The sequence below is a fragment of the Rhinolophus ferrumequinum genome, chromosome 15, assembly GCF_004115265.2.
Source record: "Rhinolophus ferrumequinum isolate MPI-CBG mRhiFer1 chromosome 15, mRhiFer1_v1.p, whole genome shotgun sequence".
NCBI classification, from domain to species: Eukaryota; Metazoa; Chordata; class Mammalia; order Chiroptera; family Rhinolophidae; genus Rhinolophus; species Rhinolophus ferrumequinum.
In genome coordinates this window covers 24,344,685-24,358,200 of record NC_046298.1, presented here as the reverse complement: position 1 = coordinate 24,358,200, position 13,516 = coordinate 24,344,685, and positions in this window count along the sequence as shown.

Genomic DNA, 13,516 nt, shown 5'->3' with positions numbered 1-13,516 from the left:
GTGTCGGAAACAAAAGGAATGCAGGCGGAGGTTCGTTCCACCCCCTGCTCGACTTAGTAGCTGGTTGTCCTTGGGAAATTTAACGGATCCCCCAGGATTTATTTTCTATATCGGCAAAAATGGGGATAATTGATGCCTGACGAGAAGAGGTGATGTGATGGTTGTGTGAAACAATGTGGTTGAGTGTCTAACAAAGGATATGGCACATCAGTGGGTTCCATGTTAGTCCCAGATGAACCCCCAGTTTGATATGATTCTTTGCCTCTTTCTCTGCCACATGTAAGTGGAAAGAACTGGATTGTTACCCAATGTTGACTCTAAAGCTTGTGCTTCTCTACCTCTCCTCGACACCTTCCCAGCACTCACCTTTGCCTGATAGGACTCGTATGTCTGGAGTTGACAAAGCCAACCTCCCAACCCCCACTATCCTTGAACAGAACAGTAACAAGTTAGCGCTTTACTTGGGTAAGATTCCCTTGCATTCTTTTTCCCACTATCCCCTCTAACCTTCTTTTCTCTGGGTGCGGAGTGGAGATTTCTCTGGTCACAGTGGGTTGGCAAACTGGGGCACCTCCAGTGAGAAAGGGTGCTGAGGACATTTGGTCTCTCTGGTCATCTTCATACTACCTCTGGTGATCTCCTCATGTGCTCTGTCTTCACATAGTAGGTACTCAGTTGAGCAAAATGCCACTTACTCCACCATGCCACAAAGTTTGTGAAGCACTTTATGTGCCTCACCCTATTTTATCATGGTGCCCACCGAGATATTCAGTGAATGTTTGTTAAGTGAATGTCATATGATAACCTGATGAAGTCAGAGCCACACACCCAGAGGCTCCGAGAAGCTAAGTAACAGGCCAAGGGTCACATAAGACCTCTGGGGAAGGACCAGCACTAGGCCCCCCGTTGTCTGACTCCAGCGCCCACATTCTCAGCCAGGACACAATACTGCTGTGTGATGAGCAAGAGATGGCACACACGAACCATTGACAGCAGGAGTCATTCCCGGGGCTGGCTGTAAGTATGTCCACTTTCTCTGACTCATGAAAACATCTCCTTCATACATTCACTTATTCAACTGCTACTTACTGAATTTCAGCATCATTCCAGGTATCGTGCCAGTCTTGATAAGAGGAGGAAAAACAGACTAAAACTACTACCCACATATAGTGTACACACTGGTGAGGTGGGAGGCGATAATCCTTGAACAAAGAAACAAATTGCAATATACAAATCCTGAGTGTCACCAAGGAGCAGAATGGACTACTCAAGGAGAGAATAAAGGAGGTAGCCGGGAAAGCCTCACAGAGCAGCTGGTATTTAAACAGACTCTGAGGAACAAGGACTCAGACGTGCAAAGGTTCCAGGAAGTGAGTCCCAGGCTGAAGGAGCTCAGGCTAGAAAGATCTGGCAGGTTTAAGGACCCGAAAGGACGCTAGAATGCTTGGGGTGTAGTCGACAAAGGAAGAGTACAAATGCCTGAAATGATATTATTCTGACTTTTTCCTACTATAATAGATGCTAGATAACTATATGGCTCACAAACTTGGACACATTATCATGAAAAAGTGTTGTGGGTTGAATTGTGTCCCCCAAATACATACACTCTAGCCCTAAGCCCTGCTCCCTGTAAGTGTCACCTATTTGGAAACTGGTTTTTACAGATATAGTTAAGGTGCACATTGCAATGCAGTCATACTGGGGTGGGGTGGGCCCTCATCCAACACGACTGATGTCCTTATAAGAAGAGGAAGAGACATGGGGACAGACACACACAGAGAAAAGCAGGCCGTTCGACGACACGGGCACGCAGAGGGCAGCCAGCCGTGTAACGATGGAGGCCGAAATTGGAGCTATGCAGCTAAGAGAGAGAGCATGGTTCTGCGTATGCCTTCGTTTTGGACCTCCAGCCTCCAGAACGGTGGAAGAATACATTTCGGTTGTTTTGAGCCACCCGGTTTGCGGTAGCACATCAAGGCAGCCCTAGGAAACTCATATAAAACCTCATTATTCGCAATGATTCTCACAACTGATCACCATCTATTGAACTGAGAACCCCTGCTCGTGAATGAGCCACGTCTGAGATGTTAACAGTCCTCTCTGGGATCCCTCAGCCGGTGACAGAGGGATCCCACCTGTCTGAACATAGTGCCGGTCCACTTGCCAACCTTCCAGAAGGGCGGCATACTGCTTCCCCAACGTGGACTTTGTCAGAAGGCACGACACCTTGAAGAGGGGCAGTCACGCATGAGCTGTGGGCAGGCCCTGATGTGCAGCCTGGCCTCGGCCCTGACTGTAGCATGAACTACGTACGGAGCTGGTTATATATCTTGGCCCAGCAAACGGCGTTCTCAATGCCTAAGCTTATTGGAGTCATGGCTTCTTTCACTCCAAAAGGGTCACTCCCAGGTCCTCATATATCCTGCAATTGGGAAAGGGGGCGGGGAAATAGGGTTATGCAGACTGCATCCTCTCTGTGGGGAGGTTTGGATTACCCTAACATGGACGTCAGATAATTAAGAAAAAAAAAAAAATAAAGTTTCATTTGCCCCACAGTGCTGCTTTGCTTGAACAAGTGTTCCTCATTAACTAAATCAGTTTTTTTCCACCCTGCGTAGCATTTGCCTCTTCTTGCTAGCACAAAGTTCTTTGTCTAAGGAATTGTTTTAAAGAATTAAAGAGGAATATGTTTGAAGAATAGCGATGCAGTCACTGTTGGCACGAGAGTCTCACAGGCAGGCTGCTGATGGCAGGCGTGGGTTCAGATGGACTCTGTGATCTGCATGAGTTTGTTAACCTTTCGGAGAGCAATCGTTCCTAATTCACAGAGTTATTATCCAGAGTCAATAAAATAACGTATCTACGGCTCTCAGAAGTGTCTGCCATTCTTAAGCACTTATCAAGTACCCTCCTTGTATGATAGATATATGGCAGCCTAGGTGTTCATTCAGGAGCTGGGACCTGGCGAGAATGGCTTGTTAGCAGCCAAGATATCTCCTAGGGTACATTGTCTGAGGATGTGCAAGCTACCTGCGTGCTTTCTGGAGTGGCTTCTAGATGGTGTTTTGATGGCAGAAGACAAGTAGGAGGATATTCGTGTGGATTTCTCGGGTAATTTTCCCTGTTTCCCCAGGAAGCTGCCAGCATGCTGGAGTCTGAGATAGTATCTAACTTGCCATCTAACAAGTTAATCAGCCAAGGTTTTCTGCATGTTGGCAGAAGACATGACATTCCTGGGTCAGCGACAAAGCACCTTATTTCTCCGGGCACAGGACCCAGCCTGAGCTTCACATTTGTGTCAGCTTCCCTTGCCCAGGTCCCCAGGGTCAATGCAAAGAGGACCAGGCGACACATGCACACATTAGAGGGTGAGTCACAGAAGAGGAGCCATCAGCTTAGGAAGCTGAATCTCTTATGCTGGACAGTAAGCATATGCCTGCCCATTGCCCTAGATCAGGGGTGTCCAAACTTTTTTCAACATGTTTCACCAAGGGCCATCTGCGGTAAAATACACAAACAGCCGGGCCACTCACTCGAGGTGAAGTATGTATTGCCTCACCTGGTTTATTTAAGTAAACTAAATATATTTTTGGAATTTGCTGCAGGCCAATAAAAAATGGATTGCGGGCCTCAGTTGGCCCGCGGGCCGCAGTTTGGACACCCCTGCTCTAGAGCGAGATACTGTATCTTCCAAGCCTGTCTGCTCTCCAGCCTTAAAAAGATGGTACATAACAAAAGCAGTCAGGGCCTCTGCTCACAAGATATGCAGGAATGTGTAAGACGCATAGAAAATTGTCTCCCAACAATGCTGCCTATTCCTATTCTGTGTTAAAATTATAAAACTGCCCCATGTCACTCAGCTTTCCTCCCTTTTTCTCAGCCCCTTTCCTGCTTTTAATTCAGAGACAAGAGTATGGTGGAAAGAACACAGTCCTTGGAACTTGGTATAGTTAAGGTTGCTGGTGTTAAAATCTTGATTTGCTTCTGATTCATTATGGAAACTTGGGCAAGTGACTTACTATCCCTGAGACTCAATCTTTTCATCTGTGAAATGGGAATAAGAATGCCTACGTCACACGATAAAAAGAAGTTTGGAACATACCACACGCTTAAAGAATACTGCCTTGCTTGTATTTATTTGAAGGGCACATGATTGCATTCTTGCCCTAGGTCAGTCAAGAGAGGTATAGAAACTTTATTTGAATGCTCATATCTCTGCAAAGTGGGTACCAGGGTAGAGGCTGGCCAGAAGATGGGATGTATGTTGAGCAAAGTTGCACAAACAGAAGCTTGCTCTCCCCAAGCTTCCCTCTGGGCTCCTTAAGGAAGACCTTGAGGAGACAGGAGACCTCACAGGTGACCCCGGTGGAGGCTCCTGGGCAGGCCAGCCTCTCCTCAACCTGAAATAAGGCAGTTTTTGGACTTATGCATGGAGCTCATATCCCAGGACGTATGTGTATTCCTTTATGTTTTCCATTTTGCCTCGACTAATCTGATGCAAAACCCCCTCCATACTCCCACCTTGGCCTACTTTCTGCCTCGTCTTCACCTCCCCAGGTCCTGGGCCTCAGATCTTCTTCCCTGAGCTGCCGCCTTTGCTATGGAGGCAGGCAAGCTATATGTCACTGGCGGCCCCTCCTCCTCCATCCTTCCCAGCAACTCTCGTCTGTCGTCACTCCAGATGGGCCTTGGCCAGCCTCTGCAGGGAAGACAGGGTAGGAGCGAGGTGATCAGACATACCCCTGCATGCTTGGCTCTCGGAATAGAGGTAGCTGAATTCCTCCCAATGACTTACTTCTGCTTTGCTCATGCCTGATGGTTTTGATTTCCCAGGCAGGGAAAACAAATGAAACCCTTGGCTCCTTGAAGGGTCCAGAATCAAAAAGAGTTAGAGGCCCCCTGCTGATAACCAGGGCTCTGATTCTAGGAGTGGACCTGTCCCGTGAGAACAGCATCTGTCACCTCAGATTCCTTACTGCTGCCCCGCTTGGTGACTGGACATGGGCAGAATGAGGCAGCTCCTCACACTGAAATCTCTTTTCTGATATTTAGCTGGTCTGTAGTGTCAGATCCCTTTTTGTGATAACTTCTGAGTACTGGTAGTGATGACAAAGGAAAATGTCTGTTCATTCAAACAAAGTTAATCATCAATTATGTATCCATCCATTCATCTATTTATATATCATCTATCTACTTGCCCATCAATCCGTTTCTCTCTCTCTCTCTCTCTCTCTCTCTCTCTCTCTCCCCCCCCCACCCCGGACATTATATTTTAGATGACCTAAATCTTACTGATGGAAACCATGGCATTAAGGACGAATGTCTGTAGTTATTTTTCTTTCTTTTTACCTGATGAGGAGAATCCATATGGTTCAGAGTTTTGTGGACATTCATTAGTTTCCAACTTCTATAAAATCCTGGCATTCGTGGCATTTACTGTTCTGTCACACATGGAGAATATTTGTTTTGTGGGTTTTAGATCAGCCCTGACAAATATTCACTGACCGTTCAGGGTTTTGGTATTACAATATTAGAAGCCTCATTCAGAAACTTTATTAACTGGAAGCATCTCTTTTCTACTTCGAGGAGAAAATTTAATTTTGTTAAAAAAAAAAAAAAAACACACCACAAAGCAGCTCTGAGGCCAGGGTATTTCTCCACTCTTTTTTTATTTTTTCCAACGAAAGCAGAAGATGTGATGATGGATCCCACATCACCACGTATTCTCAAAAGAAGAGGCAATACCAACAAATGCAAGCAGGCCCTGGGCAACTGAGAGCCTTGACAAAAAGTGGGAGGAACCACTGCAAAAAGAGGGAACCGGAAGAACAAAGAGCATGGCCCCAATCCTGTGGGGTGGGGCCGGGGGCCGGGGGGGTTCTGCCTTTATCAGAACAGAACTAGGCAGTGGGTGCTGGGTCCCAGGGTTGGGCAGGGCAGAAAGCTCATTTCTGAGCAGAGTCTCTGAGCAGAGCCAGATCATCAAGTATTTAACCGAAGGCTCCTTCAATTGCCCTTTCAATGACTCTGGCATGGTTCTAGAGCCTGGCGGGGACTCACGTGGCCTGAGTTTACACAAAGAAAAGTGGTGTGAGGGTTCGAAGTGCCTGTAGAGATCTACCCCGAGGTCCTACAAAATTGTGGAAGAATTATTTACATGTGTTTATTCTTCTTTATTGAATAACACAAAGACACCGATGTTTAGCCACAGTATAGGAAAAAAAATGGGTTATTGGTAACTTATTGAAATATTTCATTTCTTGAAAACTTCTATGTGATGTGGAGGTATTTTTTTATGAAGAATAGGCATTTTACCTAATCCTGTGTAATGGACAGATACAACAATACTTGCTGAAGGGATAAAGGCATGAAGGCATGGATAACAAGACTGACAGGAAATTGTCACAATTATCGATCCACTCTTATCTTCAGTCCAACAAGCCTTCATCATCTGGGTCATTCTCTTTGGTCATCCACGGTCCCTGGTTCAATGTTCCTGCCATCATCTGTCTTTGCTCCCACCCTCAGAAACGACAGTTATTGATCACTGTGTCTTGGTCTCATTGTAAGTCACTGATTCTGCAACTTCAAGTACAGTTACTTCGTTTCTCATTGGGAACAAAAGACTTTATCTCAAGGAGGCAGAATGGGGTAGAATCACTAAGGGGGACCTTTGGCCAACAGTGAGCTAGGAACTGAGGCCTCTTCCCGACTCCCCTAAAATTTATATCTTCTCTGTCTGCCCTCAGACACTGCCTTGAGTCTAAATTTTCTTATTTGCAAAATAGGTTGGGTATATGAACTTCAGATAGTTTTAGAGGACCAAATGGCAAAATGCAAACATATCTGTATCGCAAACACCTAGGATAGTTCTTGGCACATGATACACGCTCAAAATCGTAGTTACTGTTATTGCTCTTGCTAATGTCACCCTCAGTATTAGGGGCTAGGTTAAAAGGATGAAAATAATCATGTGGCAAGACTTTCTAAACATATTAAATTTATTTTAAAGCTTCAGACAAATATATGGTGATGGAAGGAGAACTGACTCTGGGTGGTGAACACACAATGTGATTTATAGATTATGTAACTTTACTAACAATTGTCACCCCAATAAACTTTAATTAAAAAAAAAGATACCAAAAAACCACTTTAATTAAAGAAAAAAAATAAATAAAAGCACAACATCACAATTAAAAAAAAAAAGCTTCAGAAAAGACATGTCATCACTCTATTGAAATATATTAGCAATTGCTTGTAAAATATGATTGTGATATAAGTCTTTGCTTTAAAGATCACAGAGAACCTTGACGATGAAGCAGTTCCTTTGAGAATACTGATGACGAAGTGAGAAAGTGTCAGCCTGGGGGTCCATACAGTGAGGAAGCAATCCTGACACACAGCAAGATTCACACTTTGGGAACCCACTTTCTGAATGCGGGGACGTTATTTTCCTTCCTGGCTTTCATGCTGGAATTTCAGTTCTTTTGAAGACAGATGTGTCCAATTCAGACTGGGGTTCAAAGACCACAACATACTAAACACTCTGAAGAGCTGGGGATGTTCAGGTTTCTAATTTCTGGGTGGACATGTTGGAACTTCTCACCAACTAAAGGAGAGCCGGGTCCTGCAAACATTCCTGCTGAGATTCAGGCAGCCTGAAGTTCAGTGAGCGTGTTCATGAGCCGAAAAGAAAGACCTAGGTGAGTGAGGAATAGCCCGAGGGTCAGAGAAGGGCCGCCCTGCTCTCTTATCTCCTCTTCTCAAATGTTTACTGACCACAGCTGGTTACCCTCCTGCCCTGTACCCACTGAAGAGACAGCAACGAAGACCCATAATCTGCCACCAAGGTGCTCACGGGTTAGTAAGAGTCACGTTCACGATAATACATCTTGCCCACGCTACTTAAGTATGGAAGCACAGTGCATGTAGCTGCTCAAGTTTCTAGAGATTCGGGGAAGACTCCTTAAAAGAGATTTTTCTAGACTGAATGTTGGTGTCCCTTAAAATTCACCTGGTGAAGCCCTAATCCCCCAATTGATGGTCTTTGGCAGTGAGGCCTTCTGGCGGCCCCAGGTTTAGAGGAGGTCCTGAGGATGGGGACCCATGATGGGATTAGTGCCTTTGTCAGAAGAGAAACCAGAGCTTCCTCTGTCTGCCATGTGAGGACACAGCCAGAAGGTGACTCTCTGCAAGCCAGGCAGAGGGCTCACACCAAGAACTAAATCTTGTGGCACCTCGATCTTGGACTCCAGCCTCCAATACTGTGAGAAATGCGTGTGTGTTATGTAGGCCGCCCAGTCTGTGGTGTTTTGCTATAGCAGCCCGAGCAGACTAAGTAAGACGGGTGACATTTGGTTTCACTCCTTTAAGGACGCGTATTAGTTTAACAGGCAAGCAGAACTAGTTTTAGCAACACATGGAAGGGAATATGGACCAGCACAGCATGGACACCACATCTGACCTTCTTTTCTCTTTGTGACTGGACTATATATACAGTGAGATGAAAGAGGGATGGCCAGGTATCAGTTGTGAAGGGGTTTTGTGCCAAACTGAGGAGTTTGGTTTCAACTTATGGGCAAATTCGTGGGTCTCTCCCAGCCACGTCATGCCTCCTAGTTCACTGCTTCTCTGCCCTGCCCTTACATCTCATAGTAAATTGCAGTCGGGTATGCTGAGTGCTAACTTTTTATTTGTTTCTTCCACTAAATAGAGAATTCCTTGAGATCACAGATTCTGGGTCTTTCTTCCTTCCTTCCTTCCTTCTTTCCTTCCTTCCTTCCTTCCTTCCTTCCTTCCTTCCTTCCTTCCTTCCTTCCTTCCTTCCTTCCTTCCTTCCTTTCTTCCTTTCTTTGTAGGAATCCCAATGCCTAACACATAGTAGGAGCTCCAAAAATAACTATTCCATAAGTATTCAGATTAGGCCTTTGAGCAGAGATGACATTTCAACAGGGGCCTGGGTAGAGCTGAAAGAAGAGCTTTCTAGGTAGTGAGAACAGGCATGAAGGCCATAGGGCTTGGTGCACTTGTGTGCTTGCGGGAGACACAAAAGAGTTACAAAGGTGTGGGTGTGTGGGGGGGTATGAGGAGGCCAGAGAGAAGTTCAGAGGTGTAGGACTTAAATGCCTTGTTTGGAAAGACTTTGACTTCCAGTTCTTCCTTTGCTTCAAAAAGGCCCTAACAGTAAACAGTGATTGTGGCAGGCTCACAGACGACCCCCAATGATCCCTTCCTCCTGGTACTCACGTCCTTGTGTAATCCCTCCCACTAAGTGTAGGCAGGACCTGTGACTTGCTTCCAACCTACAGAATGTGGTAAAGGTGGTGGCATGTCATTTCCAAGATCAGGCTATAAAATATTGTGATTTCTGTCTTGCATCCTCTCTGTTTCTCTGACTCGCTTTCTTGCTGCCATGATGTGAGGTGCCCCAATGGTGAGGCCACGTGACAAGGTACTAAGGATGACCTCTGGCCAATAGCCTGATCAGAACTAAGGCCATCAGTCCAACAATTCTCCAGAACTAAATACTTCAACAATACACCCCATGAGCTTGGAAGCCAGTCCTTCTCCAGTTGAACTTTCAGATGAGATCCCAGCCCTGGCTGGCAACTTGACTGCAGCTATGAGATACCCTGAAGCAAAGGACCAGCTAAGCTGTGTCTGGATTCCTGATCCATAGAAACTGTGAGATAATAAATGCATGTTGTTTTAAGTCACTAAGTTCATGCTAATTTGTAATGTAGCAATAGATAACTTATGCAGTAACATTTCAGAGCTGCTGTGACAGAAAGGAATACATAGGATGGGAGAGAAGCCCCGGTGTGGCCCAGCCACACACTGCTCCTGGAGCGTTGAGCCTGGGAAGCTTCTGGGTGTGGCCCTGTTATGATGTTCGCAGAGACCCACAGCAGACAACTTTGGCATTGTGGAACTTGGAAAGAAGTTTCTCCTAGAAGGAGTCAGTGAATCCAACTCTTTGCTCCAACTCTCACAATCGCTAACAGGAACATCCTGTGGAATCTTCTGGGATCAAACTGAAATGGAAGCACCTACTTACATTTCAGCCAATATTACAAAGAACAACTGCTATCAACACAACCCAGGGAGTTGAAGTAAGGACTTGGCAGGCCAGACAGAAGGAGAAGTTTAAGAAAAGTATCATAGAGCTCATTCAGAAAATCTGTTTTCCATTGAATGTTTTCTTGGGTCTGAAAGAGTGTGCAGATAAATGCTGCAATAGCAGTTGTCTTTTTCTCTTTCTGCTCTGTTCAGTGTCTGAAGTTCAGCTGAAGGAATAACTCAGGACTCCACTTGCTGTATCATATGCACTGAACTTTAAAGAAAACCAAAAGCCTTGTGAATGCCAAGTATTTCTTCTTGATTCTCCCTGCATATACTTCTGAACTTGCCTAAAGCATTGGGATTATTTCTCCAAGCATGTTTAGTTGCTATTTTCACATTTTAATCAGGATCTATTTCGAGTGTGTGTTTGAACTTAGCTCTAAGTGACATATTTGGATCTGAAGCTGTGCTTTCAGGGCACTGTCAATGCTGGGGTGTTTTCCTCCAAACTGCATGCACTTAATTGCTTTGATCTCTTTGATACATTAGGGTTCTAGGTGAGATTGCATTTGAAAAGCACAGAAAGAGGCCCAGTGAGAAAATAATAAAAAAAAAAATCTTACAGTGTCCCCAAATCCACTGATTTTGAATATCTGCAAAAGATGCCGGCCATCTGCACCATGACAGATTGTATTTATTTTAATATTTAAAATGTATTTGTTAATATAATTTATTGAGTAATTACCTCATGTCAGGTGACTGGGTGAATTTATTTCAAACATCACCGTGTCATTCATTCCATGGAAACAGCTTCTTAGCCCCTAGCAGGTAATAAAATGAGCTCTCAAGACAACCAAGGCATCCTGACCCCTGCTCTTTAGGATCTAGTGACGAGGCAGGTGACACAGTGCACAGTGTGGCATAGGACAGGGCTCAGAGCAGCTGCACTCTGCCAGGGACAGTTCCTGTGGACTGGAAGAATGAAACGCCCCCTATTTCACTCTTAAAAAGATCCTAGTTTAGAAGATCAATTATATAGTTCACCCTACTTTAGGCTGATTTGCCGAGAGTGGTATGTGTGTAACAAGAAGTGCCTTTTGGTAAAATCAACCATATTTTTTCTTCCACCTAATGTAACCAAAAGTTCCTCATCACCATTGATATGTTCAACTGGTATTTTGTGCGGTTCCTTTCTAGTGATTTACCGTGCCATGAACTACTGGCAATTTTCTTATTCTCTTGACCAATATGCAAGATTAGTTTTCCCCAGATCAGGGGAAAATGATCTCTCATTGACTCACGTCTTGCAGCCATGACCGTTTCCCAGTTGCCGTGGATAACACGCATCCACTGGAAAGCATACATATCTGCTTTCCTATACGGACATGATGACTATCATGAATTTCTGGGGACAAAACCTACCACCCACACTGTACTTTCTTTTCCTTTTCACTCCTCCGAGGAATAATTGTGAATCAGAGAATAGCTATATGGAAATCAGAGCTGAAATAGCCTATAAATCACACTTGTCATCATTTCCCCAAACTGTGGTTGATTTATGATACACCCTAATGCCTCATTGCTATGGCCACACCATTCTCGTGATATGAAATCACATCGACACACCATCAGGGACTACTTACAGACTATAAAAAGGGAGAAATAAAAACAAAACAGAATCAAAATTGGAGAGCAGCACTGAGTCACGTAGGGGATGCAAACACATCAGTGGAAAATCTGGGGGATGCTGGAGATAAATGTTCACAGTACGGAGAGCAAGGGGGGACTATCATTTGGTCAACACTGGATTATCTTGGCTAATGGAGAATGGGGAGGCAGGCAAACGCTGAAATAATTGAATGCTTGTGTCTAGGTACAAGGATGCTCCCATGACCTCATCTTCATGCACTCTGATTTGGTTATTTCTTAGCAGAGGAATGGTCAAGATGAACTCCCAGTCATGGCAGTAGCAAAATGTGTTGGGGTAAAGCTAAGAGCATGGGCAAGGAAAGGAAGAAGACGAGAGGAAGTGGGCCGACTACGGTCTTCTTCTCTCTTTATCTAAGCTAGACATTAGATACCTGGGGAGAAACTTGGGGAACTGCCCCCATCCATGTCCACCAGATAAAAATTGCAGAGCTGGGATTCAACTTCCAGCCTCCATCAGCATTACCTCAAGAACTTATTTCCTCTGATGAGTCAATAGTTAAACTTGCTCTCAGTGGAATGTCCTTCACGGAAAAAAAAAAAAAAATCTCTCCCAGTCCCATGTATTCCAGAAATCTGTCTGGGATAATTATCTAAAATATTTCAACAAAGAGAAACAGTCAATGATGAAGTCATGGGGGAAGCTAATACGAAACCTAATTGCCCTCCTCTTGGGCTGCCATGAATTTTCTCTCCCTCCAGGGCACGTCCAGAATCAGCTAAAACCCATCAAAGCAGTGTGAGGAATAGACAGCGACACATAGAGAGAGGCATCTGGACGGTGGTTGCCGTTGCAGGGGCAGCTCTGTCTCTTCCAGCGGCCTGTCTTTTCCAATTGTACGTGATTTCACTGGTGCTGGTTTTGGGGAGATGATTCCACACTTGTGGGTCTTCTTCCGTCACATGTTCTGCCACTTAATTCATTTCATGTTGCCTAGTTACTTGTCATCACTTTGGGACTTGAGCACAACCTCTTGGCCAGATGGACTTGAGTTCAAGTCGTAGCTCTGTCTCTTGTAAACTCTGAGACCTCGATCAAATTATCTAATCTTTCATTTGTAAAATGGAGATAATAACAGCTAGATTGTTAAGTACTTATGACGCAAATGAATATAAATACCCCGGCATATTGCCTGACATACAGTAAGTACTTAGTGTGCCCATTCATATGTGTGTGTGTGTGTTAGTCAGGATTCCTCAGAGAAACAGAAGAATCAACAGGATGTGCATATCTTCCTTCCTTCCTTCCTGCCTTCCTTCCGTCCTGCCTTCCTGCCTTCCCTCCTTCCTTCCTTCCTTCCTCCTTTCCTATCTAAGTTATCAAACGAGAGATTCATTTTAAGGAATAGGCCCATGCCACTGTAGAGGCTTGGTAAATCCTAAACCTGCAGTCAGCTGGCAGGCTGAAGACCCAGGAAGAGTTGCACTTCCGGTCCAGAGGCAGCTTGCTGGCAGAATTCGTTCTTGCTTGGGAGGTCAGTACTTATTCTATTAAGACCTTCAGATGCACGAGGCCCATCCACATCATGGAGAGTGATCCGCTTTACGCAAAGTCCACCAATCTAAATTGTTAATCTCATCCAACAAATACTTTCACAGAAACACCCAGAATAATGTTTGACCAACTATTTGGGCACGATGGCCCAGCCCAGTTGACACATAATGTTAACCATCACAGTATTTAACCATATATTTAAAGCTGGTAGCGCTGCAGCTCCTTAGATGCATCGAATAATTACATGCATCA